General features: G+C 45.6%; 1 protein-coding gene and 1 long non-coding RNA gene across 3 annotated transcripts in view; both read left to right on the top strand.

Moving 5' to 3' along the window:
• Positions 1-884: 884 nt before the first annotated feature.
• On the top strand, positions 885-17444 carry LOC113258476 (uncharacterized). 2 transcript variants are annotated; one of them, XR_006409983.3, is made up of 4 exons: positions 885-1027; positions 1339-1433; positions 1517-1790; positions 9517-17444. It is a non-coding gene; the product is annotated as an uncharacterized LOC113258476 (long non-coding RNA). The 2 variants fall into 2 exon arrangements; XR_003317245.4 differs by lacking the exon at positions 9517-17444 and having other exon boundaries at positions 887-1027; positions 1517-2879.
• A 3109-nt stretch (positions 17445-20553) lies between these two features.
• KIF3B (kinesin family member 3B) overlaps positions 20554-25779 on the top strand; it is a 38778-nt gene continuing 33552 nt past the window's right edge. Inside the window, exon 1 of the mRNA XM_026503262.4 lies at positions 20554-20675. The gene's annotated coding sequence lies outside the window, so the exon portion shown is untranslated. The remainder of the gene's footprint in view (positions 20676-25779) is intronic.

Raw genomic sequence — 25779 nt, 5'->3', positions numbered from 1 at the left:
GGAAGGAAGAGGTGAGCTCTCATTTCCGTGTTCCAACCACTTCAGAAAAGCTTGGTGAATAATAAGATTTCCCTGGCCCGAAATAAAGATCCCTTTTCCTCGTCAGTTTTTCTCTCTTTCGTTAGTGGAGTTGACAGAAAAAAAAAAGAAAAAAACATAGCCTGAAGGCAAATCCTGCACTCTGGATTATGTTGTCAGAATTAATTCATATTATTACTTGAAACCTGGTTCATTTCAGGGTTGAGGCGTTTACCCTGAAATAACATTATTTAAGGACAAGCAGGTTTGGTTTGTTTTTTCGTCTAATCCTTTATTGATCATCAGCTCAGGACACCAGGCCCAACCAGGTAAACAGCAGTATGGAGAGGGACAAAAGGCATTCCCCAGAAACCGCCTCCTTCCCCAAGTACAGTGACTCAGCAGAAGTGGGGAACAATGGCCCACCCAGGGGTGGCGGAGGAGGAGCCTGGGAGGATGCCCCATCCCTCTCTGAAATCCCCCCCCCCCCCCCCGTGGCAACACACCGAGCCATTTCACATGGATTGTCTTGGAAGGGGGGTATTTCCCTTTCTAACAATGTGCACGATGTTTTAGGAGGACAGGGCACTAGCAAAAAGAATTATCTTTTTGTTTTCTCAGTCCTGCTAACAATGCCAAAGAGAAAGTCTCAGTTCGATGCCAGCATGTCATTAATTTCTCTACCATTTGCTAATAATCTGTCCTGGTAACAGAGAGCAGACCTCAGAGTCAGACATTAGTTAGCCTGAATTTAGCGACACTGTTTTGCTTTCATTATATTTGTGTTGGAGATGCTTTGTATTGCGTTTGTTTTTTCATTTACAGATGTGGTTTACAGTTTCCTTCTAAGAAATGTATTTAGTTTACAAAAAGCAAGTTGATTTAGAGAAATATATTAAGTAAAGGATATGGTGTGGATTATGAAGATGAAATCTGGGAAACTCACTCAGCCTCATCTCTCTGCTAGACCCTGAAGACCCTCAGAACAAGACCCAGGAGGCTGTCAGAGGTAGGGAGCAAGTACTGAAATTACTGTAAGAGAGAAACTCTACTGTGCATTCATACTCCACTTGCCCTTCACATCTCCACACTGTTGTCTAGGCTTTCTCTTTGCTTATATCATACTCATTAGTGTTTCAAGATCTTACATTAAGAAATTTTCCCCTCCTGAGCGGCCATAGCACCTTGAAATTGTAGTAATAACCAATATGTATCGTTTACCACTTGCCAGGCTGTGTTGAAACACTTTATATAAGCTAAACCATCTAGTTCACTGAATAACCCTGTGAAGTTGGTCCTCCTGTCATCTCCATTTTACAGATAAAGGCACCGAGGCACAGAGAAGTGAAGCAACTAGCTCAAGGACACACAGCTTACGAGTGGCAGAACTAGGACTTGAATGCTGGAAGTAGGAGGTAAGAGCCAGTGTCCTTAACCCCTGTGCTAGGTTGCCTCTCAGGTCACTTATCTGAGGACATTTGTTTGTTGGTTTCCCCAGCTAGCCTGGAGCTTCCCCAAGAGCAGGGACCATGCCTGATGTATCTCCCTATACCAGCACCTGACCTGGTACGTGGCTTTGAAGAGTGCCCACCACATATGGGTTGAATGAATGAAACGCAGAGAAAGTGGTCTGGGAAGCTGCGATGACTTCTGACCTCGTGCAAGATTCATGGAGAAGGCTGGAGTGGCGTTGAATGATGGATGTGTTATCAACAGGTGCCCATACGAAAGAGGAAAAGGAATTCTGGATGGAGGAAACCATGCGAGCAGAGGTACAAATAGGGGACCACAGTTTGTCAAGGGCAAGCAAATAGGCGGTGGTAGAAAGGGGCTTTTCAGGGTTCGCTGAGGGGCCACCTGAGCCCTTTATGAGTAAAGGGGTCCCCCTGGTGCCCTTGAGGGCAGTGCCAAAAGTCAGAGCCCTGGCTGTGTCAGTTATTCAAAAATTTTATTGAAAGTAAATTCCTGCTCAAGGTAAAACATTGAAAAAGTACGAAAGAATATACCTGTAGAGTGAAAAATAAATGTCTGCTCTAGCCCAGAACGCTCCCCAGAGGCAAACGCTGTACGCCTTCCAGAAACTTTTCATGCTGTCTCTAGAAATACAGCCATGTGTATATCCTGTAAAAAAAAAAAAAAAAGAAAAGGAAAGACCCACAAAATCATACTGTCTGGCTTTTGCCTTTTTCACATAACACCCTTAGAATTTGTTCAATATCAGATATGCAGCTCTTTTTCATTCTTCTTACGCTCCTCCTAATATTCCACAATGTGAATGGACTATCATGCATGTAGCCTGTTCTGAGATGTTTAAGTTTGATGTTTTGGCCTTTGTGAGCAAAGCTGCAGTGAACAGGCACCGTTTCCCATGTGGGCAAACACATCAGTAGGGTATGTTTCTGGCACTGGAATTTGTGGGTGAGATGCCTCAGCTTGTCTTCACAGGATTGTTTGGGTGTCCTCACAACACTGGCTGGCTTCCCCCAGAGTGAGTGCTTCAAGAGACCAAGACAGAAGCTGCAATAGTTTTTATGATCTGACCTCTTAAATCATACCTGTCACTTCTGCCACTTTTATTGGTCACACAAGCCAGCCCTCTTCATTGTGACAGGTCCACACAAGGGCAGACATATGAGGAGGTGAGGATCATTGTGGGCCATCTTGAAGCCTGATGACCACAAGTTCGTTTGTTATTTTAAGATTTTATTTATTATTTGAGAGAGAGAGCAGTGGGAGGGGCAGAGGGAGAGGGAGAAGCAGACTCTCTGCTGAGCAGGGAGCCCCATGCAGGTCTTGATCCCAGGACCCTAAGATTATGACCTGGGCTGAAGGTAGACACTTAATGGACTGAGCCACCCAGACGCCCCTGCCACAAGTTTTTTGTTTATTTCAATTAACATAGAGTAAAATTCACTCTTCTTTTTTTTTTTTTTTTGGTAAATGGGTCTACGAATGTTAACACATGTACATTTGCGTAACCACCACCACAAACAGGAAATAGAGTCGTTCCAGCACCCCTCAAAAAACCCTTGTGTTTCCCATCGTAGTGACACACTCTCCCCACCCTTAACCTGTGTTAACCGCTGATCTATCACTGTAGTTTTGTCTTTTGGAGAATGTCACATACATGGAATCATACAGTATGTCACCTTGTGAAACGGCGTCTTCCACTCAGAATGATGCCACTGAGACTCATCTAAGGTGTAGCAGGTGTCAGGAGTTCGCCCTTTTTATTGCTGAGCTGTGTTCCGTTGAATGGAGGTACCACACTCGTTTATTGATTTACCCACGGAAGGGGGCATTTCCAGACTGGGAGGGGTGGTGACTAGAGCTGTTCGAAGCATTCGTGCCCTGGACTCATTCTCCCGTCCTTCTGCTACTCTGACGATAGCTATGTCAGACCTTTGCAGATTGTGCCACAGGCCCCATAGACCCTGTTTATTTCTTTTTTTTTCCCAACCTTTGTTCCCTCCGTTGTTCAGATTGGGTAATTTCTACTGAACTAGCTTGGAGTTCGTAGATTCTTTCTTTCCTCTGACATCTCCGTTCTGCTGTTTAGCCCATCCATTGATCTTTTAAATTTTGGTTATTGTATTTTTCAATTTCAAATACATATTTGGTATATATACAGATACTAAATGGAAATTTTAGTATATATCTTCTATGTACTAAAAAGCTGAAGAAAGCTCAGAGTCTTCATCCTTATTTCTTGGAGGTTTTTTGTTTGTTTGTTTTTTAAGTAGGCTCCAGGCCCAACACAGGGCTTGAACTCATGGCCCTGAGATCAAGAGTCGCACGCTCTGCTGACTGAGCCAGGCCCCTCCTAACATTTACCATTTTCATCAATGTTAAGTATACAGTTCAGTGGCAATAAGTGCACTCACACTGTTGTGTAACTGTCACCACCATCCGCCTCCAGCCCTTTTTCTTCTTCCCAAACTGAAACTCCATCCCCACCGAGCACTGACTCCCCATGCTCTCCCCATGGAGGATTTGTGCAGCAGTTGCTTTAAGGGCTTTTTCAGATCATTCCAACATCTCAGAGTTGGCATCTTTTCGATGTCTTTTCTCGAGCAAGCTGAAATTTTCCTGCTTCTTTATACTGGAAGTAATCTGCTCTGGACATTTTTAATATTATGTTATGAGCTCTGAGCTCTGGGTCGCATCTAAATCCTGTAGAGAATATTGATATTTTTTTCTTCGCTGGTACTTGGCAAAGTGGTTTCAAGCTGCAAACTCTGCCTGCCTTCTCTGGGTTGTGGTTCCAATGTCAGTCCTCTTTTCAAACCCTGTGTGATGCCACGTGCATCTGCCCCTTCTGAGTGTCACTCATTGGCCTAGCTCGTGATTCAGTTCCTCAAAGTCCGTGGTGAGCCGTCTAGGCTAGATCTCCTCATGCGCACCTAGGGGGTGAGCCCAGAAATCCATAAATAACTTTGTGGGGTCACTTTCCCACACTCCTCTCTCCTTGCCAACTCCCTGTGACTCTGTGGTTCCCTGAGGCTTTATTTACCAGACTCTGATGTGCATTTCCCACAGCTGCACCCACATCTGGGGCCCAAGCAATATAGGCTCATCCCACCATCTTGGGACCATAGCTTCTTCAGTTAGAGCAGAAGGTTCTCCTGTAGGCACCCGCCACGACCTCCACCACCTGGGAGGTCTGGGGGCTAGGATAAAAGAGAATGGGGAAAAGAAATGGGGATCTCCCTCACTCTCTCTGAGGGTTAGGAGCCGCATTCTCCATTTCTGTTTCTGGAGCCAGAACTAGAGGGTATCTCCTGATGCTCCCTCCACTCATGCCATTGCCCACTTCTAGGTTCAAGGCTGCACTGACACAGCCCAGGGAATACCAGAGGAAAAAACAAGTGTAAACTCACTGCCAGATTGGTGGTACTTGTTGTCCAGTCTGCCTGCTGCTGTTGACTTTTTGAGGCCTGACCTAACTGCTCCGTGCCTTCTGTCCAGAATTTGGAGCTACCTTCAGCAGCAGAGGTGGGGTGACTCTTCACCCATCTTACTGGACCTGGAAGCATGGCCCCAGGTTTCATCACATCAATCCTTCTGGCTGTCACACACACTGTGGACCAACAGGGCTAGATTGGAAGCAAAGAGAACTGTGGGACTGATAGGGGAAGAGTCACAGAGATGACCCCTGGTTTGAGTCTTAAAGATTGGCGGTGGTTTTCAGAAGGGTGGGTGGGGGGTAGAGCATGCGGGGTGGAAGGATTAGCATGAGCAATGTCTTAGAGGGGTTTCAGAGCAGATCGGAAGTCTGGGGTGAAGGCTGGAGGACTGAGGCAGGGGACTGAAGGGGGAGCACCATGGGAGAGAAGTCTGAAGAATGGGCTGGGACTACATGTTGGGAGGTGAGTGGTTGGTTTCTCATGTCTATGGGTTGAAGAAAAAGGCCAGGTAATGTTTTCCACCAGTGTGCACAGAAAGGAAGCCCCCACCCCCAGACCTGAGACAGGATGTGGGGATGCACGTGGGTGTCTGAGGCCTTGGCGGGAAAAATGGCATCTAGGCTGAAAAGGCCAATGGCCCAGTTCCTGTGGAGAGAGAAGGGCACGATTTTACAGCTGCCGAAAGGGAAGGCCATACTGCTGCAGCCTCTTTTAGGTCAGGTGATCTGTGAGAGGGGCCAAGGGCGTGCCTGCTCCGTACCCAAGATAACAAATCTAACATTTCCCAAGGGCTTACTCTAAGTTGAGTAGGGGTATGGGGAGAGGATGGTGGACCAGGTGAGAGTTTAGAGGTCAGAGTGACAAAGAGCTTTTGCTACATCCTTTTTTATATTTTTTAAAAACTTGACCCACATATAGTTATATATTGTTGTAAATAAATTATTCAGTAATTGACTAAATTCAGAAGCTTAAAACGATGAACATTTATTACTTCATGCAGTTTCTGAGAGTCAGGAATCTGGGATCCGCTTTGCCGGGTGGTTCCGGTTCAGGGTCCTTCGTGAGGTTGAGCCAAGATGTCGACCAGGGTTGCACTCATGCGAAGGCTTGTCTGGGGCTGGAGGGCCTACGTCCAAGGCGGCTCGTCCACGTGGCTGTTGGCAAGAGGCTTCAGTTATTCCCCATGTGGGCCTCTCCACAGGGCTGCTTGTGATATGGCAGTTCTGTTTTCTCCAGAACAAAAGATCTAAAAGAGAGAGAGCAAGAGACTAAGCCAAAGCTGCAGTGCCTTTTATTTTTATTATTATTATTTTTTACAGATGTTATTTATTTATTTGAGAGACAGAGAGAGCAAGAGCAGGTGGAGCGGCAGGCAGAGGGAGAAGCAGACACCCCGCTGAGCAGGGATCCCGATGTGGGACTGGATCCCAGGACCCTGGGATCATGACCTGAGCTGAAGGCAGACGCTTAACCGACTGAGCCACCCAGGCACCCTCCTGCAGTGCCTTTTAGAACCTAATCTTAGATGTGGCACACAGCAGACATTTCAGCCGTATTCTTTTGGTCATACAAGCCATTGCAGTTCAGTATGGGAGGGGACTATACAAGGATTTGTATATAGTGGGGTGGGGGAGGTCACTGAGGGTGACCTTGGAAACTGGCTACCACAGCATGTGAATGGATCACTACCAATTCAAGTTCTTTTGTAAATTTAAAGAGATCACTGAGACTTTGTTATTGAGAAAAAAGCAAGTTGCCTTTTTATATAATCTTAGAAAAAAGAAACACAAAACCTATGTATTTCTTTTAGACATCCATATGTAAATGTATAGAAAAAGTTCTGGGAGGATACGCTTAAAACTGCTAACAGCGTTACCTCTGGGGATTGACATGACATGAAATGTCATGAAATGGAACTTAACCACTTTTACACATATTTTTCTTTATGGTTTGGATCATTGGGTTACTATTCCAATTTTCTGTTGCTGGAGAGCAAACCACCCCAAACTTAGTGATATAAAACAACGATCCTCGTATTCTGCTCACAGATCCTAGGAGTTGGAGATTCGGATAAGGCACGGCAGCACTGGTTTGTTTCAGCTCCAAAGCTGGAAGACTGTGACAGTGGGAGGTGACTTCATTTGTGGCACCTGGACTCAGATAGGGTCACTGTTCAGAGTACCTACAGATGCCCTCTCGGTGTGGCTTGAGATTCCTCATGGAATGGAAACTGTGCTCCAGAAAAAAATGTCCTTGAAGGAAGCATCTGGAGAGAAGATATTCTAAGAGAACCAGGCAAAGCTGTGTGTCTCTTATGACCCAGTCTCAGAAGTCACATGGTGTAACTTCTGCCATATTTTACTGGTTAAATCATCCACGAGCCCACTCAGAACTGAGGAAAGAGGACGTAGATTCCCCCTCTCAATAGGAGGAGTGTCAACAAATATGCAGTGAAAAAACAACAACAACCCTGCCACAGTTAGTTTTATAATTTTAAAGATTTGTGTATTTATTTGAGAGAGAGAGAGTGCATGCATGTGAGCAGGGAGAGGGGCAGAGGGAGAGGGAGAGAAGCCCAAGCAGACTCCCCACTGAGTGCAGAGCAGGATGTGGGGCTTGATTCTACATCCCTGAGATCATGACCTGAACCAAAATCAAGAGCTAGGCCCTTAACCAGCTGAGCCACCCAGGTGCTCTGCCCACGGTTTTATAATTTTAAACTCTATTTCAGGTAAAAAGTGGGAAGTAAAACTTCGAGGCTGCCTTTCCTGAGGCTCCCTTTCCTGGGAATACCTAAGCACAAACTCATAACTGCAGCATCCAGACTCTTAGGTCCTTCTGCTCTTTATGTCCTTGAGCTTGAGAATTTCAGAGAAACTGAGACAACTTGGCAGTTACAACTCACACAACTTACAAGCTATACAGGTTATACCACTTACAATTCTTTTTTGTTGTTGTTTCTTTTCTATTCCTGGAACCAAACCCTTTATGTAAATATTTATTATAGATTTATCTGTTCCCCATGCCTTGTTCCAAAAAGGATTTGAGGAAGCTTATAAGAATTCATACAGCATAATCATGTGATCGAAATATAAAAATAGATCAGAAACCAAGGTGAAGGGAAAGTTGAAACAGTAAGTTGAGACCGGAGGGGAAATTAGTTCCTAACAATATATGTCTCAAAGTCTTAAGTAAATATTTGGCACTGCAGGGCTAGAAGGGACTATACGTTATTTGACCCAATTCCCTAATTGGCTCTTAAAATCCTTTCCCTACTGAGTAGCCAGCTAGCCTCAGTTTGCACACCTCTGGTGATGGGGAGCTCACAATATCCCAAGGCAAACCCAGCTACCAGAAGGTGTGAACCCAGGAGTCATAAACTCAAATGCTTCCAGGAGCCAGACAGGCAATATAAATGGATGAGGTGGGTCTGTGGGGGGCTGGGGAGCATATGACCAAGTGGAACACACACATTGGTTGTATCTGGGGCAACTGTTACTCCCTCTAGCTAATGATTGCCGCATGGAAACCCAGGTCCAGTATGGCCAAGTCCTTGGGTATTTCAAGAGAAGCTGGATATCCCGATGTATATGGGAAATCTGGTTTTTAAATATTGGCAATTAATTCTTTATAAAACGTTGAGTTGGCCAAATTAAACCCAACTGCAGGCAGATGCTGCCTGTGATCCACCAGTTTGTGAGTCCAGAAAAGGCCAAAGTAGCGGGCTTTCAAGTTGGGTTAGAACAGACTTTGACTGTGGCTCTGCCCCTTATTCATTTGGTAATCACTCTAGCGTTAGTTGTCTCTGTAAGGTGGGGATAATAATAGGTCCTTCCTCTTAAAGAGATAGATAGGTGATAAGAAAGATAGACTGTAAAGTGCTTACCACAGTGCCTGGCAGATAGGAAGCAGCCAATAAATGCAGTGCTGTAAATGAAAGAAAGAAAGAAAGAAAGAAAGAAAGAAAGAAAGAAAGAAAGAAAGAAAGAAAAAAGAGAGAGAGAAAAGGAGAAAGAAAGAGAGAAAGAAAGAAAAGAAAGAGAGGGAGGGAGAAGGAAAGAAAGAAAGAAAAAAAATAAGAAAAGAAAAAAGACAAGAAAAGAGAGAGAGAGAGAGGGAGGGAAGAAGGAGCAACAAACCAAAGAAAGAAAAATATTTATACGCAGTGCTAAATGAGTGCAGTAAATAAACACACTGCGAGGGCCTCTCTGGCTCTCGTCCACTGACCCAAGCCTGCCTATGAAGGTGATCTTCAATAAGGGTTTTTGAGGTACATTCTAAAGTTTAGGGGACTTTGTTTTAATTTTAATTTAACTGTTTAGGGGCACCTGGGTAGCGCAGTCGTTGGGCATCTGCCTTCGGCTCAGGGCGTGATCCCGGCGTTCGGGGATCGAGTCCCACATCAGGCTCCTCCGCTGGGAGCCTGCTCTTCCTCTCCCACTCCCCCTGTTGTGTTCCCTCTCTCGCTGGCTGTCTCTCTGTCACATAAATAAATAAAATCTTAAAAAAAATTTTTAATGTAACTGTTTAAATTTAATTTAATTATAATTTAATTATTTTGATTGTTTAATTGTTCCCGTTTTCTTCTTAGGTGCTAGAACGTGCAGCATATTCCTATGTCCAGGTGGAGGTGATGAATGGATAGGGACAGAGATGTGCGGTGCCCGTGTGTGTGTGTGTGTGTGTGTGTGTGTGTGTGTGTGTGAGGGGTCTGCGGGAAAGGGCATTCCAGGCAGGAAGAACCCTAGAACAAAGGCACAGAGAGGCCTGTGAGCTGGTGGAGCCCCGTCAGACAGAGAAGAGAAACACGTCCAACAGCAAGGTGGGTCCACATCGGCAGGAAGAGCCTCCGGCCTGTTCATCCCGGAGGTGAGGAGCCATCCAGCAGGTGTGGGTAGGGCAGGTCTGCAGGGGTGGGACAGGGATAACTGAGAATTATCATGGTTTGCCAGCCACTGAATGTGCTTCCACAGGCCTTCCCTCAAATCAGAGTAGAATTTGTGTCTCCTATCCACAAGTCAGGGAGCCTCTGGGGAAGGGGGAAATAGAATGTTTTTTTAAATCTTGCTGCCCTAGAGACACACCTATTACCTGCAGAGGACGTGAGAGAGCGAAGGGCCTGCACGGGCCACCTGGCTGTGTGCGTCGGGGGACTGTGGGCTCCAGGCTCAGCTGGTAACTATGCCCCCTTGGCCAGTTTGCCCATCTGTAGAGCGCCGATGTACTAGTACCTTCGTACTAGGGAATCGTAAGGATTGACGTTCTTGACTCATTGTAAGTGCTTCATAAATGTCTCTTCTGGGACTCTCAGCTCTCCCAGTGGCCTTCCACTTTGTCTCCTTACCATAGGCCACCACCTTGTATCTGTAGATTACCTGTCTTCCCATCCCATCTGCTCTTATTTCATCCCTGATCCCACTTTCCTACTGGTCAAAAATATGTCTTTGAATTTCTTTCCTTCCGACGCCCTTCGGGAAGAGCCGAAAGATCACACATAGCTGATAAATGGCAGAGGGGTCTTGAGTCCAGGTCTGACTCTTCAGCTCATAAACTTTGATGCCACACTGTGTTCCTTGGGCCTCACACACTTGCTGGCTGTGAGAGATTGGGTGTCTTTTTTTTTTTTTTTAAGATTTTATTTATTTATTTGACAGAGAGACAGCCAGCGAGAGAGGGAACACAAGCAGGGGGAGTGGGAGAGCAAGAAGCAGGCTCATAGCGGAGGAGCCTGATGTGGGGCTCGATCCCATAACGCTGGGATCACGCCCTGAGCCGAAGGCAGACGCTTAACCGCTGTGCCACCCAGGCGCCCCGAGATTGGGTGTCTTGTCCAAGACCGCACAGCATCAGTGGCGGAGCTGAGATCCACACCCAGATCTGCCCGGCTCCACACCTGCAGATTCTCCCTTACGCCGCGCTCCCCAGTCCTCACGCGGAACCTTTAGTTGCCCTTTAGAATAATCACCATGCTTCTCCCATCTGGCCATGAAGTAATGAAGCATTTTACCAGAGCACTTCGTTATCAACTCTCCTGTAGGAATTCTGTGAGGTCATCCGGCAGGAGTCACGTCCAGTTCGTGGATGAAGAAACTGAAGCTCAGAGAGGGAAAGCGACCTGCCCAAGGCCACACAGAACTGGTATAGCCAAGACTCCCTGTGCTTCCAGAGTCTTAGCTCAGTGCTCACTCCACATCTTAGCCACCTTCAGGTGCCTTGTTATTCCTACACTTACTCCTGCCCACAGTTGTTTAAGTGAACATTTCCTGACGGGTGTTTGGCTATCCTGGGTCAGATGCCAGCTTGATGCAGGGACTGGGTCTGGTTGTGAGCAGCAGCAGAGGTGACCTTGCTGCTTAGGGGAAGGAAAGGGAAGCAATCGTGTCCTGATGGATCCTCATGACCCTCTGGATGGTGGCCACCCCAGGAACTGTGATCGCCAGCACCGGGATGGTGCAATTGCTACTGACAGATTGCAGTAAGATCACGACGCCTACCTAGGTTCTTTCTTTAAGAGACTTTACTCTTTTAGAGCAGTTTTACGTTTAGAGCAAAACTGAGGGGAAGGTACAGAGTTTCCCCACATACTCTTTGTCTCTCCCCACATGCGTGGCCTCCCGTATTATCAACATCCCCCACCAGAGCTGTACCTTTGTTACGATTCATGAACCTCCATTGACACATCATCGTCACCCAGAGACTATAGAAGTTTACAGTAAGGTTGACTCTTGGTATTGGACACTCTATGCATTGGGACACATCCGTCCTTATGGTATCATGCCGAGAAGCTTCACTGCCCTAAAAATCCTCTGCGCTGTGCCTTTTCATCCCTTCCTGTACCCAACTCCTGGCAACCACGGATCTTTTTACCGTCTCCATACTTCTGCCTTTTCCAGAATGTCATACAGTTGGAATCATACAGTACACAGTCTTTTCAGTTTGGCTTCTTCACTTAGTAGTAAGTTTCCTCCATGTCTTTTCATGGCTTAAAAGCTCATTTCTTTTTAGTGGGGAAATATATTCCATTGTCAGGATGTGCCACAGTTTATCTACCCAGTGAGCAGCAACTCCTCATGACTCCCGGCCCCCAGCCCTTGGCAACCACCACCCTGTGGCCTGTCTCCGTATTTTGACTACTTTAAGTACCTCCCGTACTTGGGATCATACAGTACTTACCTTCTTATGTCTTGCTTGCCTCATTTTAGCATCATGTCCTCAAGGTTCATCCATGCTGTAGGATGTGTCAGAATTTCTTTCCTTTTTATTGTATTGTATTGTATTGTATTGTATTGTATTGTATTGTATTGTATTTATTTACTTACTTATTTGAAAGCTTTATGCCCACCCTGGGGCTTGAACTCACAACCCTGAGATCAAGAGTCGCATGCTTTGCTGACTGAGCCAGGCACGTGCCCCTGATTTCCTTCCCTTTTAAAGCTGAGTAATATTCCATTGCATGTTTATATCACATTTTGTTTATCCATCCAATGGACACTTGGATTGAGTCCACCTTTAAACTATTGTGAATAATGCTGCTATGAACATGGGTATACAGATATATCTTTGGGACCCTGCTTTCAGTTCTTTTGGGTATATATTCAGGAGTCAAATTTCTGGATCATATGATAACTCTATTTTTAGTATTTTGAGGAACCGCTATACTGTTTTCCACAGTCATTGCACCATTGTACATCCCCACAAACAGTGCACGAGTGTTCCACTTTCTGCACGTCCTGACCAACACTCGGCATTTTCTGTTTTCTGGAAATAGCCGTCCTAACAGGTGTGAGGTAGGATCTCGTTGTGGTTTGGATCTGCATTTCCCCTAATGATTAGTGATACTGAGCTTCTTTTCATATGTTTATTCACTGTTTGTAGATCTTCTTTAGAGAAATGTCTATTTAAGTCCTTTGCCTATTTTTTAATCAAGTTAGTTTTTTGTTGTTGTTTTTAAAGATTTTATTTCTTTATTTGAGTGAGAGAGAGAGGAAGAGAGAGTGCGTGTGCATGAGTCAGGGAGGGGCAGGGGCAGAGGGAGAAACAGACTCCCCACTGAGCAGGGAGCCCAATGCAGGGCTTGAACCCAGGACCCTGAGATCATGACCTGAGCCAAAGGCAGATGCTTAACTGACTGAGCCACCCAGGAACCCCAGTTTTTTGTTGTTGTTGATTGTAGGAGTTCTTCATATATACTGGATATGATTTACAAATATTATTTTCTGTAAGTTGCCTTTTCATTCTGCTGATTGTATAAGAGACTCTTTCTCAGTGACCACCATGGAGAATTGAAAGTTTTCCTAATGGATATAAATATATACCTTTCCCCCTACTATATTTTCATGAACATTTCTCCATATTATTAGAGGCTCTTCAAAAACATCATTTAATATTTTTTCTTCCTAACAAATCTTAGTTTATCTATTCATTCTCCTAATTTTGGACCCAATATTTCCCCGTTGTACATGAAGCCAGGATGAACATACCAGTACCTAAATCTTTAGGAGAACCTCTCATTATTTTCTCACAATCGATTCCCGGAAGTGGAATGGGCTGACTCAGGTGGTTCTTAGTCATCATGTTAATTTTCCTTAGAATTTGTGCCAATTTCATCCCATCAGCAGTGGGATAAAAGTGATCCTCTCTCTATCCTTGCCAACATTGAGTATTATGCTTTTAAAAATCTGCTAATGTGAAATACAAATGTCGATAATATATGTTTTTTAATTGTGTGTTGTGTCTTGCTCTGTGCCAGGCACTGTACTATTCCCACAGGATACAAATAAGTAAGACCGAAACCCAGTCCTGGGACATTGATTCTGGTCCTGGTTCAGTCACCAGGCATCTATGCCCTCCTTCAGGCTCTGAGATGTTAGTTCTCGTTGTTTTTCTTCATCTCCCATGATTGCGCATTCTCTGGGTAAGTTCTCACAGCGGCCCTCCAGGGGGCAAATAGGGAAATGAGATCCAGAAAGGTGAACTAACTTGCCCAAGGTCATACAGCCAGTTAAGTGCCTGAGGAGGAAGCAATTAGCAGCCAGCTCGCATCTGGTTTTCTTCAGAAAACATCAAAGATGTGAATTTAGAAGGCATCGGCTTGCTGTTCAGCTGGTAGAGCCTCCCTCAGGTCCCAGAGTTTCCTCCACGCTGAACCTGGGCACTCAGCCAGGCAAGAACCATCCAGGTTGTCTCAGGTGCTTGGCCTTGGTCCAAGCCTGATATCTTGTTTCTTCCTGAAAGGGGCTCTGGGATGCCACCTCCTTGCGTTCTAATAAATCATTCCCTTTATAGTCTTTTTTTTTTTTTAATTGAGAGATAACTGACATAATATTATATTAGTTTCAGGTGTACAACATAATGATTTGGTATTTGTTTATGTTGCAAAATGATCACCACGATAATCCAGTTAGCATCCGTCACCATACACAGTTAAAACATTTTTTTCTTGCAATGAGAACTTTCAAGATACACTCTTTTAGTCACTTTGAAATATGGAATTTAAAAATCATTAACTATAGTCACTACCTGTTCATTACCTACCCAGGACTTACTCATTCTGTAACTGGAAGTTCGTACGTCTTGACCCCCTTCACCCATGTGGCCCACCCTCCACTCACCACCTAAGGCAACTACCAGTCTGTTCTCTGTATCCACAAGCTCAGATATTTGTTGTTGTTTTGTTTGGTTTTTATTTTGATTTTTGGTTTCCACATGTAGTGAGATCATAGGGTATTTATCTTTTTCTGTCTGACTTATTTCACTCGCTTTTGCAGTCTTTTTATATGATCCCCTTTCAGCCCCTTTCCCAAATGGTATTAAATTTCCAAAAAGATCAAACTCTCTTACATTACTCTCTTACTCAGGGGAAAATCAGTAAATTTCCTTTCTTCTCTCTGACGTTCAAGAGCCTCGCTGTCCAAAAGATCTTTCCACAATGATGGAAATGTTCTGTGTCTTACTCCCCTGTAAGAGATGACTCTCTTATAGGACTCCTTACATTTGCAATAATTGTTTCCCTGAAGGGCACTATGGCCCTCACCCAAAAAAGGAAGGAAAAAGATCCACCATTTACGGAGCATGAACTAAGTGCCAGGCACTGTCCCACACCATACCTCAGTCAATCCTCACAATAAACCTGAGCAGTAGCATTAATAGCCCCATTTTGCAGATGAGGAAACGGAGTCCCAGAGAGTTAATGTGACTTGCACTGGGTCACTCAGCTCATCTGGTCCAGATGGTCTTAGGTTTGAATCCCAGTTCCACCTCTTGCACCCCACAGTCCAGGCTTGTCATTTTTCACAGCCCAGAGCTGCACTGCCCGTTTAAACTTAAATTAATTCAAATCGAGTAAATACGATTCAGTTCCTCGGGAGCACCAGCCACATGTCAAGGGCTCAATAGCCACATGTGGCTGGTGGCTACCATGTTAGACACCGCAGACATAGAACATCTCCAACACTGTAGAAATACTTTCTGGACAGCGCTGTCCTTGAATGTCAGAGAGAAGAAAGGAAATTTGGTGATTTTCCCCTTGCAAGAGGAGCCAGGCCACTTGTCATTTGTCAACTCCCTGTGGAGTCCATCAAAAGTTATTTTCTCTGGTTGAGCTCATAATAAAACTGTCCACGGGTGTCTGATTTACCTTTCTCCTGGTATGGTAGGAGAATGCAAGCTGGCTCCATCTAGTCCGACCGAGGCTAGGTACCCGCAGATCCCTTTCTTCACTCTCCTCCTGCCCCCAAGCCCCTAACTGTCCAGTGCCCTCCTCTGTCACAGAGCATTTGGGATGCCTCCAGCCGTTAAAATGGGATGTGACATACGATATGACAGATGAAGACTGAGCAAAATTTCATGGCACAGTGGGCTTTGTTCTGGCTGGGTGGTCACTGGGTGTCACGCTTGCCACTGGAGAGAGGTGTCCTCACTGAGTGACAATGAGAGGGAGGACTGATGGAGCTCCTTGGCAAGAGAATGTCTGGTTATAATGAGCTATTTTTCTCCTGCCTAGCAACAGAACTCTTTCCAGAGTTTGGGTATTCTAATTTTGTAAATGAAGACAGAGTCTTCCTGCCACCATAGAAGCCCAAAAGTTCAAATGTTTGCTTTTACAGCTTCTACTACAGGTAAGAGATAGATATGTGATCAAAGCTCAAACAATCAGAGCTTGGGTTACAAAGAAGCTGGGACTGTGGAAAATCCTTATGGGGAGGGTGGGTGAGAGTGGTATTGAGACAGTGCCCATGGCCAGATGTCTGTGGTGAAAGCTGGGCATCCAGTGTCCTCATCAGTCTGTAGTACATGCTCCCACGTGACCTGGCCTCCCTCATTCCTGGTCACTTCTAGAAAATTCCTGATGACTTTTTGAACTTCCCATTACCCTTTTAATGAATCCCATTTCTGCTGCCTTCAGTCAGAATTAGTGTCTATTGCTTATGATGAGTAGTGCTCACTGGAATTAGATCAGATCATTTCTAGGCTGGAGTTTGCTCCATCTGGCAGGGAGGGGTCGCTTTTCTGGCCCACGTGATCTTTCTATAGCAAGACCCTTTGTCCCCACCCCATTGGCCTCATTCCCTTTGTTGCATTTTACCATTACTTTCCTCAAACTTATTTTTTTTAAGATTTTATTTATTTATCAGAGAGAGAGAGAAAGAGAGAGAGAGAGTACAAGCAGAGGGAGTAGGCAGACAGAGGGAGAGGGGAAAGCAGGCTCCCTGCTGAGCAGGGAGTCCAATATGGGGCTCCATTCCAGGACCCTAAGATAATTTCCTGAGCCGAAGGGAGATGCTTAACTGACTGAGCCACCCAGGCGCCCCTGCTTTCCTAACATAGAAATCTCTGGAAACACGAGGTTGGAAGCTCTGCTCTGACTTGTCAAGACTTCTTTCATTTTGAGTCTCTTCTCTAGGAACTTGGGGACTGAGAAAGTCCTTTCCGTATTTTTCTTCTGAAACCACTCTTCCCTGAGCAATAAATGCCTCCCAGACCAGGTTGGATGGAAAAGGTGTCACACTGTGAAAAGGAAATGGACCATAATAGTAATATATCAGAAAAATTTTATCTCACAGCACTAGAGTAACTAACCACCCCCGTTTGCCCAGACTGAGGCATTTCTTGGGACATAAGACTTTTGGTGCTAACACAACGGAAGTCCTGTGCAAACCAGGATGAGTTGGTCACTCTACACTTTCGTACTACTATTACCACTACTAATCCTGTTCCTTCACACAGTGTTATACAGCTTGCTGAGAACACAATCGACACGAGACTCTCATCAGCACATCAACAGTGCTTTATCAAAGGTTCTTTTTCTTTTCAATTATGTGAAAAAAATCTTATGATTGTTTAAATTTTCATTTCCTTTAATATGAGTGAGCAGAAGCATGTTTTTGTATGTTTAAAAGCCATGTTTTCTATTCTTTTTCTTGGAAATATCTGTTCATCCCCTTTCATCCACCTGTTTTTGGTTTTGTTTTTTTTTTTTTTTTGAAATTATGAAGCAATAAAGACACCCAGTTAAATATGGTGGATTGATGACATTTATATGAACTCCACTTATATGACAATAAGGAATTAAAAAAATGTATCATCCCATGATGCTAATGGTACAGGAGGGAGACATTAGTGGTTCAGAAATTTCAGCAAGGTTTTGGCAGACATAGACAGAGGGCAAGTAGTAACTGACTTAACAGAGGGAGGAAGTTATGACCTAGAGTCTGCAGAAGGGAATATTGATGATGGAAAGGTGAGTCCAGAATCCTTCCATAGAGAGGATGGATGCTAACGTTGAGGAAATCTCCCAGAGAATAGAACAAAAAAAAAAAAAATCAAAACAGAGGGAAAATAAGAGAAAAACAATGAGAAAATTAAGAGCTTATTCCATGAGGTACAACTTTTGACTAAGAGAAGTTCCAGAAAGAGAGAACAGAGAGGGAAAAAATAGATAGGCGAAAATTATCAAAGAAATAATACAAGAACAGAACAAAGAGATACAAGTCTCCAGATTGAAAGGACTCAGCTAATACAACGAGGACACACACTCACTGAGGGGAGTCATCATCAAATATCATAACATTATAGATAAAGAGAACAGCCTAAAAACTTCCCAAGATTAAAAAAAGAATTAGTCATATACAAAGGATCAGGATTCAGAACAGTGTTAGAGATCTTAAATGTAGATACCAACAGAAAGTAGTGTAATGCCTTGAAAAGTCCAAGAGAAATTAATTTTCAACCTAGATTTCTATACCCTGCTAAACTATTAATCAAGTGTGATAACAGTATGAAGACATATTTGGACATACAAGGACTAAACATATTTGCTTCCATGCACCCTTTCTCAGGAATCTACTGAAAAATGTGCTACACAGAAATGAATAAATCCATAATCTGGAAGATACTGGGTCCAGGGAACAGGGAATCCAATCCAGGAGAAAGATATAAGAAAGAGCAAGTATGACAGTTGTGTATTAGGTTTGGAGAGCACCAGTCCAGACTGGAGCTGAGGTCTTCAAGAGAAAAAACAAAACAAAACTCATGGACTATTTGTTGTGTCTAAGCATCTGGAAAACTCATGGCTAAGCATTTGCCTGATTTATTGACCCTATATCAAAAAAATTAACAATAGCTACAAAGAAAACTAATGAAAAAGAAAAAAAATCAAGGCAATTATTAACCTCAGAAAATACCAAAAGATATGGAAGAAATGAAAATAAACACATTATTTGATTCAGTAGAAAAAAGTATTTTTCTTTTTTAAGATTTTATTTATTTCTGAGAGAGAGAGAGCATGATGGCGGGGGGGAGAAGCAGAGGGACAGGGAGAAGCAGACTCCCTGCTGAGCAGGGAGCCTGATGCAGGGCTTCATCCCAGGATCTGAGATCATGACTGGAGCCGAAGGCAGACACTTAACCATCTGAGCCACCCAGGCGCCCTAAAAAATAGTATTTGTAGTCATTATAGGGTAAACATGATTTACTGACCTAACTATATTGAATAATAGTGGGAAGGATACTAGGGTAGGTTAACAGGAGAAAGGAAGTAAACTGGGACCCAAAGGATGATTCAGAATTAGGTATCTTAGTTGGGATCAGCTAACTACTATGACAAAAAGCCTCCACGTCTCAATCACTGAATCCAACAAACGTTTATTTTCTTGTCCATCTTAAATGATGGAGGTTGGCTGGCTTCCTGGCCAGCTGTCCTTTAAGGGGTGTCTCACTGATCTCCTTAGGTCTTGGAGTCCTTTGCTTTTTTTTTTTTTTTAAGTTTTTAATTCCAGTGAGTTAACATACAATGTTATGTTAGTTTCAGATATGCAATGGAGTCCTTCACTTTAAAGTGGAGAAAGTGTGAGCAAGTGTATGGGAAGTTCTTATGGGCTAGGCCTGAGAGTGCACATATCATACTCAATTGGCCAGAAGTTGGTCTTAACTGCAAGGAAGGCTGTGAAGTATAGTCTAGTTGTGTGTTCAGGAGCAAGGAAAAAAGTTCTGGGGAGCAAGTAGCAATATCTGCTAGAATAGGCAAAAGTAGGGTGTGGGGTAAGGAAGAGTGTCTCAGGTATCCATTCATGTAATACTCCACACATACTTACTGAACACCTACTGTAGACTAGGTACGGTTTTAGGCATGGCAGCTATAGCGGTAAACAGAGACTCTGCTCTCTGGGAGCTTTCTGTTTGGTCCGGAATGGCATATGGATTTTATTTTATTTTTTTTAAGTAGGCTCCACACCCAGCATGGAGCTGAACATGGGTCTTGAACTCATGCGCCTGAGATGAAGATTTGAGCTGAGATCAAGTCTTAATGGACTGAGCCACCCCAGGCTCCCAGCATATGGATTCTTATGGGGGGATTAGACTGGCCTTTCAGACCAACGTGGCTGGACAGACTTATAGCAATTTTGTAGTAAGCCATAAGGCGCTTTGGATTTGATGCTAAGAGCAGTGAGATTCCATCAAAGGATGTTAAGCCAGGACCATGACATGCTTTATTTTACCTTTTAAGTGATCACTCTGGCGGCCTTAGGGAAAAATGGCTTGGCAGGGCAGGGCTGGACATGAGTAGAAGCACATATTTCAGGCAATCTAGAGGTGAGGGGAGACCGGCCTGGCCTGTTATTGTGGCACCGAAGACGGAGAAAGGTGGAGAGAAGGGAGGAATAGTTGAGAGGTAGATGAAGAGATATGGTGACTGAGCGGATGAGGGGGTGAAGGAGAGGGAAGAGACAGGAATCATTCCTAAATTTTTTTTGGCTCCAGTGACTGAGTGACCCTAAATGGGCGCAGTCTCAGTAGCAGTTCAGGACTTAAGTCAGATAATGGATGTGAAAGCGCTTTAGGAAAGGTCAAACGGCGGCTGAAATCGCGTGGCGCGACCAAGGCGGTGAGTTCCATTTTACAGACGGGGAAATTGAGGCACGAAAGCCCGGCAGATGGAGACGGGCCACGACGCGCTCGCCTCACACCTCTTCGGTGGGTGAAAGGACCGAAGCGCGTTGGGCACCTACGAAGCGCCCGTAGGTGAGCGGCCTGGCTTCGCTCCGCGGGCTTCCCTGTTCTCCGCTCCTGTTCCAATAAAGTTATTGAAATTGACACAGGTTGCTAAGGAAGTGGGTCGCTGAGCCGGGTTGCTAAGGAAGTGAGCGGCCGCCGTCTCTCCCCATCCGGGGCAGCGGGGAATGGCTGAGACCGGGGCTTGCCACCGCCCCCGCCGCCGCCGCCGCCGCCGCCCGCTGTCGGCTCGCGCCGCAGGTGAGTCGGGGAGGGGCCCGGGCTCCCGCGGGGCAGGCCCATCCTGCCCGCCGCCCGCTATCTGCCCGCAGGCCCGCGCCGGCGCCTCCCCTGGCTCTGCTGCTAGGCGAGCGGGAGCATCCTCTGCCCTGCCTCCCGGGCATCCTCCAGCGGTCCGGGCGGCCTCGCCCCTCCTCCTTTGGGCGGAGGTGCGGCCCGACCCTCAGACCCGGCCGCGAGGGGTCGGGGTCCATCCGGAGGGGTCTGCGGCGGTGGTCAGGGATCCAGCTCTGGAGAGAGGAAGGGAAGGGAGAGCCTGGGGTCCGAACCTCGCCGCTGCCCCTGGCACACTGTGTGACCTTGGGCAAGTCTCTTCCCCTGTCAGGCTTCAGTTGACTGTTCAGGGATCTCCTAACACTTGCTGCTCAGAGTGGTTAAGATGATGAGGTGTGTACGTTTGAAAGTGCCCTAAATGAGGAGAGGGAGGATTCTTAGGGCACCTGCCATGGGGACCAAGAGTCCAGTTTCAAGTTGAGTGTCTGAGTCGGAGACTGTGCATCTCCATTTAGTAATTGTTTGGCCTTGTCTTGGGCAAGTTAATCTCTGAGCCGCCTTTTCTTTATCTGTAAAATGAGTTAATGAACCACTGCGGGAAGCCAATGAAACCGGGTATGTCAGGTAGCTTGGCACATGGTAAGTGTCCAACAAGCTATTATGAGGCATGTTGGGGGTGGGTTGGGGCGAGGCTTCAGGAGACACTTTGAGACGTGGGATTCAGGTGTGCAGAGCACCGGCTCATTTGTGTATTCCTTCGATGTTGACATCCCACCGCCCCCAGTTTTCCTTCTCCGTTCTACTTTTCTCTGGGCAGGGGATGTGATGTGGACCTGCACAGGTAGCCCTGGTTGTGGAAACCCTGAGGTCAAGTTCTTGTAGGTGACTGAAGTTATGGTGGGCTTTGTTGACCCTTCCAGAGCAAAAGGGAATGACTATTCTTATGTCTGTTGAAAAGTGCTTAAAGCTTACTCGCTATTTGCAAGTATATGATTTAGAAGCACTTTTCAGGTACATTATCTCACTTCATCTTCACGTAGTGTTAGCCAGGTAGGTGGTGATATTATCCCCATTTCACAGACGAGGAGTCTGAGGCTCAGAAAGGGGAATGACTTGCCTAAGAATCTTATGTCTGTAAAGTGGTGGAGCTGGACACCTTGCCAGGTAAATCCCATATTTTCTCCCCTGTACCCTGATGTCTCTGCTTTCTCAACTATTAATAGCTGTTACAAAGCCACCGGGTATTCTTTTGTTCTTCTAACTGCTGTGACTAGAGGCTTTTTTTTTTTTCCAGTGGCAGGGAAATAAGATCTTCTATAAAGCTTCATTTAAATAGATACCATCCAAAGGGTGGACCTCAAAAAAGAGCTGGCATATTCAAAAGGGGGCTTTTCTGTCCCTCACTGGCCTCCTCTTTAAAATGAAAGAAGATGACATCTGAAGGCCCTGTCAGTGCTGTTGTGCAATTCTGATTGCACGCTAGTGTTTTAAAAGCATGGAGTCTGGCTGTCTGGGTTCAAAGCTTGGCTCTACCGCCTCGAAGCTGCGTGCCACCGAGCAACTGACTTCACCTCCGTGCTGCAGCTTCCTCGTCTGTAAAATGGGGATAATAATAGCAACTACCATGTCTGGCTGTTGTGAGGATTCATTTGAGCCTAATACATGTAAAGTACCTGGCATGTTTGATAAATGTTAGCCATTATTATTCGGGCTTAACATAGCACCTATGCCAAACTTTATATTCTATTTATGGTTGGTGAGTGAATAAATTAAAGTATGTGCTCACAGCACCACGTGTGTCAACCTCAGAAGGTCCTTGCAAGCTTGAAATAGTAGCTGTCACAGTATGACATCAATGTTAGTATTATGACAGGGTGGCTCCGGGAACCTGCCACCCCATGCCAGAACGGATTGTGAAGAAAGATGAGAGCTGATGGTGGGATCAGGTTTGGTAGCCCAACTCCCAATTCAGTAAATGTGTACTAAATCCCTCTGTGCCAAGCACAACAGAAGATGTGGAAATCAGTCCCCATGCCATATACATCAAGGGCCTCCCAACTTAGTTTGCGTATTACTGGCTTTGGAAATGATTTGACTTTTTAAAATGAATTCCTATCTTGTGTTTACCCCTACTGCAGAGTGAAGCTGATGGTCCACATGTCTTCTTTTGTGTCCCTAGGCTTCTGTTGGGTGCCTGGTTTAGAAGCTTCATTTTGACAACTGATGTGTGGGTCCCTGAGAAAGAGCCTTCCCTTATGTGGTTAATAATCCAGCACTCTCTGTATGGTGCCTAGTGGTTTGCAAAAGTGTTTAAGGGTGCCTTCACTCATTTGGTATTATTACTGGCCCTATAAGGAAGGTAAGGTGCAGATTTAAGATCCCCATTTTGCAGTCGAGGGACGTGAGGTAAGAGAAGCCATGCTGCTAGCAAGTGGCCCGTTTCACCTGGGAATTGGGTCTTCCAGCTCCAAGTTCAGGGCTCTTGCCCTATGCTGCCTCAGGTTTTCTCATGCCACATTTGCTGAGCACCTCATGTGTGTCAGACCCTGTTCCAGCCTGGAGATACGATGGTTCAGAGGTAGATGAGGTCCTTGCTTTCATGCAGTTTACATTCCAGTGGCAGCAATGGAGAAATAAACCAATAAATGAACAGGTAATGTAGACAGAAGTAAGGACTGTGAAAACACTAAAACAGTGATGTCAGAAAGAGTAACTTCTTATGGGGATTGGGGCACTGCTACTTTGATTGGACGGTCAGAAGGCCTCTCTCTAAGGTGGTGACTTTTTTTTTTTTTAAGATTTTTATTTATTTAATTTAGAGAAAGAGAGAGTGCTGCACGTGCACACAGTGGGGAGGGGCAGAGGGAGAGGGAGAGAGAGAATTCCAAGCCGACTCCCCACTGAGCGCAGAGCCAGACATGGGGCTTGATCCCAGGATCCTGAGATCATGACCTGAGCCAAAATCAAGAGTCAGACACTTAACTGACTGAACCACCCAGGCGTCCCTAAGGTGGTGACATTTTTGCTGAGATTTGCTGCCAGAAGGGGCCACCCATTTAGAAATGTGGCAGAAGGAACAGCAAGGGTAAAGGCTCTGAGGGAACAATCTTGGTGAGTTCTGGGAACTGAAAGAAGGCTCAGAGTGGCTGGAGCAGGTGAGTTGGAGGTGAAAGGAGGAGAATGGAGAGGTGGGTCGACGAGCAGGGGTGAAGCCTCAGATTATACAGGGCTTATCGGCTAGAGTAAGTGATTGATTTGATTTTTAAAATGTAGGGGGCGTCTGGGTGGCTCAGTCGTTAAGCATCTGCCTTCGGCTCAGGTCATGATCCCAGCGTTCCAGGATTGAGCCCCGCATCGGGCTCCCTGCTCAGCGGGAAGCCTGCTTCTCCCTCTCCCACTCCCCCTGCTTGTGTTCCCTCTCTCGCTGCCTCTCTCTTTGTCAAATAAATAAATAAAGTCTTTAAAAAAAAACAAACGTGGGAAGCCATTGAAGGCTTTAAGAAGGGGAGTGACAATAGTCTATTTTTAAGATTTTTATTTATTTGAGAGAGAGAGAGAGAGAGAGAGAGAACACGAGCAGGGGGTAGGGGCAGAGGGAGAAGCAGACTCCCCGCTCAGCAGGGAGCTGGAAGCAACTCTATCCCCAGACCCTGAGATCATGACCTGAGCCTATGGCAGACGCCTAACTGACTAAGCCACCCAGGCGCCCCGGTTTTTTGTTTTTTTAAATCACTTTGGCCTCTGTGTAGCCAATGAATTTTAAGGGGGGTAAGCATGGCAGCCAGAAGGGTGGTTAGGAGGCCCGTAAGGAGGTGATGGTGCGTGCCCTGCTAGCGGGGTAGCAGTGGACATGGGTACAAGAGGCTGGATTGGCGATGTGTTTTGGAGGCAGAACCGGCAGGATGGTGGTTGGGAGAAGAGCTGAAGGAATCAAGGATGACTCCTGGGTTTTTGGCCTGAGCAGTTAGGTAGATGTTGGTGGTGCCATCTGCCTCTCAAAGGATGGAAGAACTTTGTGGTAAGGTGCCCTGTGAGGAGGAATGAGCAATGGCTCGCTCTGAACCTGTTGGAGGGGCAGAAGGTATAAACATCATACCTTATAGTCCTTGGGGAAGCGATCCCAGCTTATGCTGCAGGAGGACAGCCAGATGTGTCTCATTGAAGCCCCCACTTCGGACATCCGCAAGCCCTGCTTTTCTTGCACTCTGGCTCTCGGCCAGTTTGTGGAGTGGCAGGCGTGGGCTTTGCCAGGGCAGTGGCCATCTGTCTCATGCTGTTGGCGTCGCTGTCCTGACTCGAGATCTTGGCTGATGAAGGCTAGAAGGAGGCTGGCCAGCTCTGGGAGAGAGAATGGAATCTGTAGTGAAGCTCACTGTCAGTGCTTCACATGGCCACAGTTTCCCTGCCAAAGTGGTTCTTTCCTTGGCCATCAAATGACATTTCTAAAGTTTCAGAGCTTTTGATTTGGGGATCCTTTGAAAAGCTGTTGTGTTCTGCCAGAATTCCTAGAGGATCCTTGAATGGAGTATCTCTTCTGAGCAAGAGAATTCAAGCCTTTTTTTCAAATATACTAATAATTGCCCTTGTAAATTTCGGCTTTACAATGTTGTAAGTTCCATGCTGGAAACAGTAAGACTGATAATCCCACCACCTCCACTTGTAGAGCAGTTTAGAATGCTCTTTCCTGTGCATTCTTACTTACCAATGCCGGTCGGTGGAGATGGCGTGGCATATGTACTATCCCCAGTTCACAGGTAGATCCTTGCTGCTGAGTGTGTTTGTGTGACAGAAGTACCCATGTCCCCTGGAAGCTTGTTAGAAATCTGGGCCTCAAGCAGATACACCAGGCTGCATTTCACCAAGACCCCCGGGTGTGTCCTGCACAAGTGGAAACTTCAGGTGCACTCATTTGGTAATATGTGGCAAAACTAGGCCTTGCCCATGATAATGATAATAAAAGTAATAGGAATAGCTAATGTTTATTGAGCCAAGCGCTGGCATAAGTACTTGACACAGGTTGTCTCATGTAGTCCTCACGGCAACCCCGAACATGGGTACTGTTATGAATCCC

The sequence above is a fragment of the Ursus arctos genome, unplaced genomic scaffold (genome assembly GCF_023065955.2).
Source record: "Ursus arctos isolate Adak ecotype North America unplaced genomic scaffold, UrsArc2.0 scaffold_16, whole genome shotgun sequence".
Taxonomy (NCBI): domain Eukaryota; kingdom Metazoa; phylum Chordata; class Mammalia; order Carnivora; family Ursidae; genus Ursus; species Ursus arctos.
This window is presented reverse-complemented; position numbering and strand designations above follow the sequence as displayed.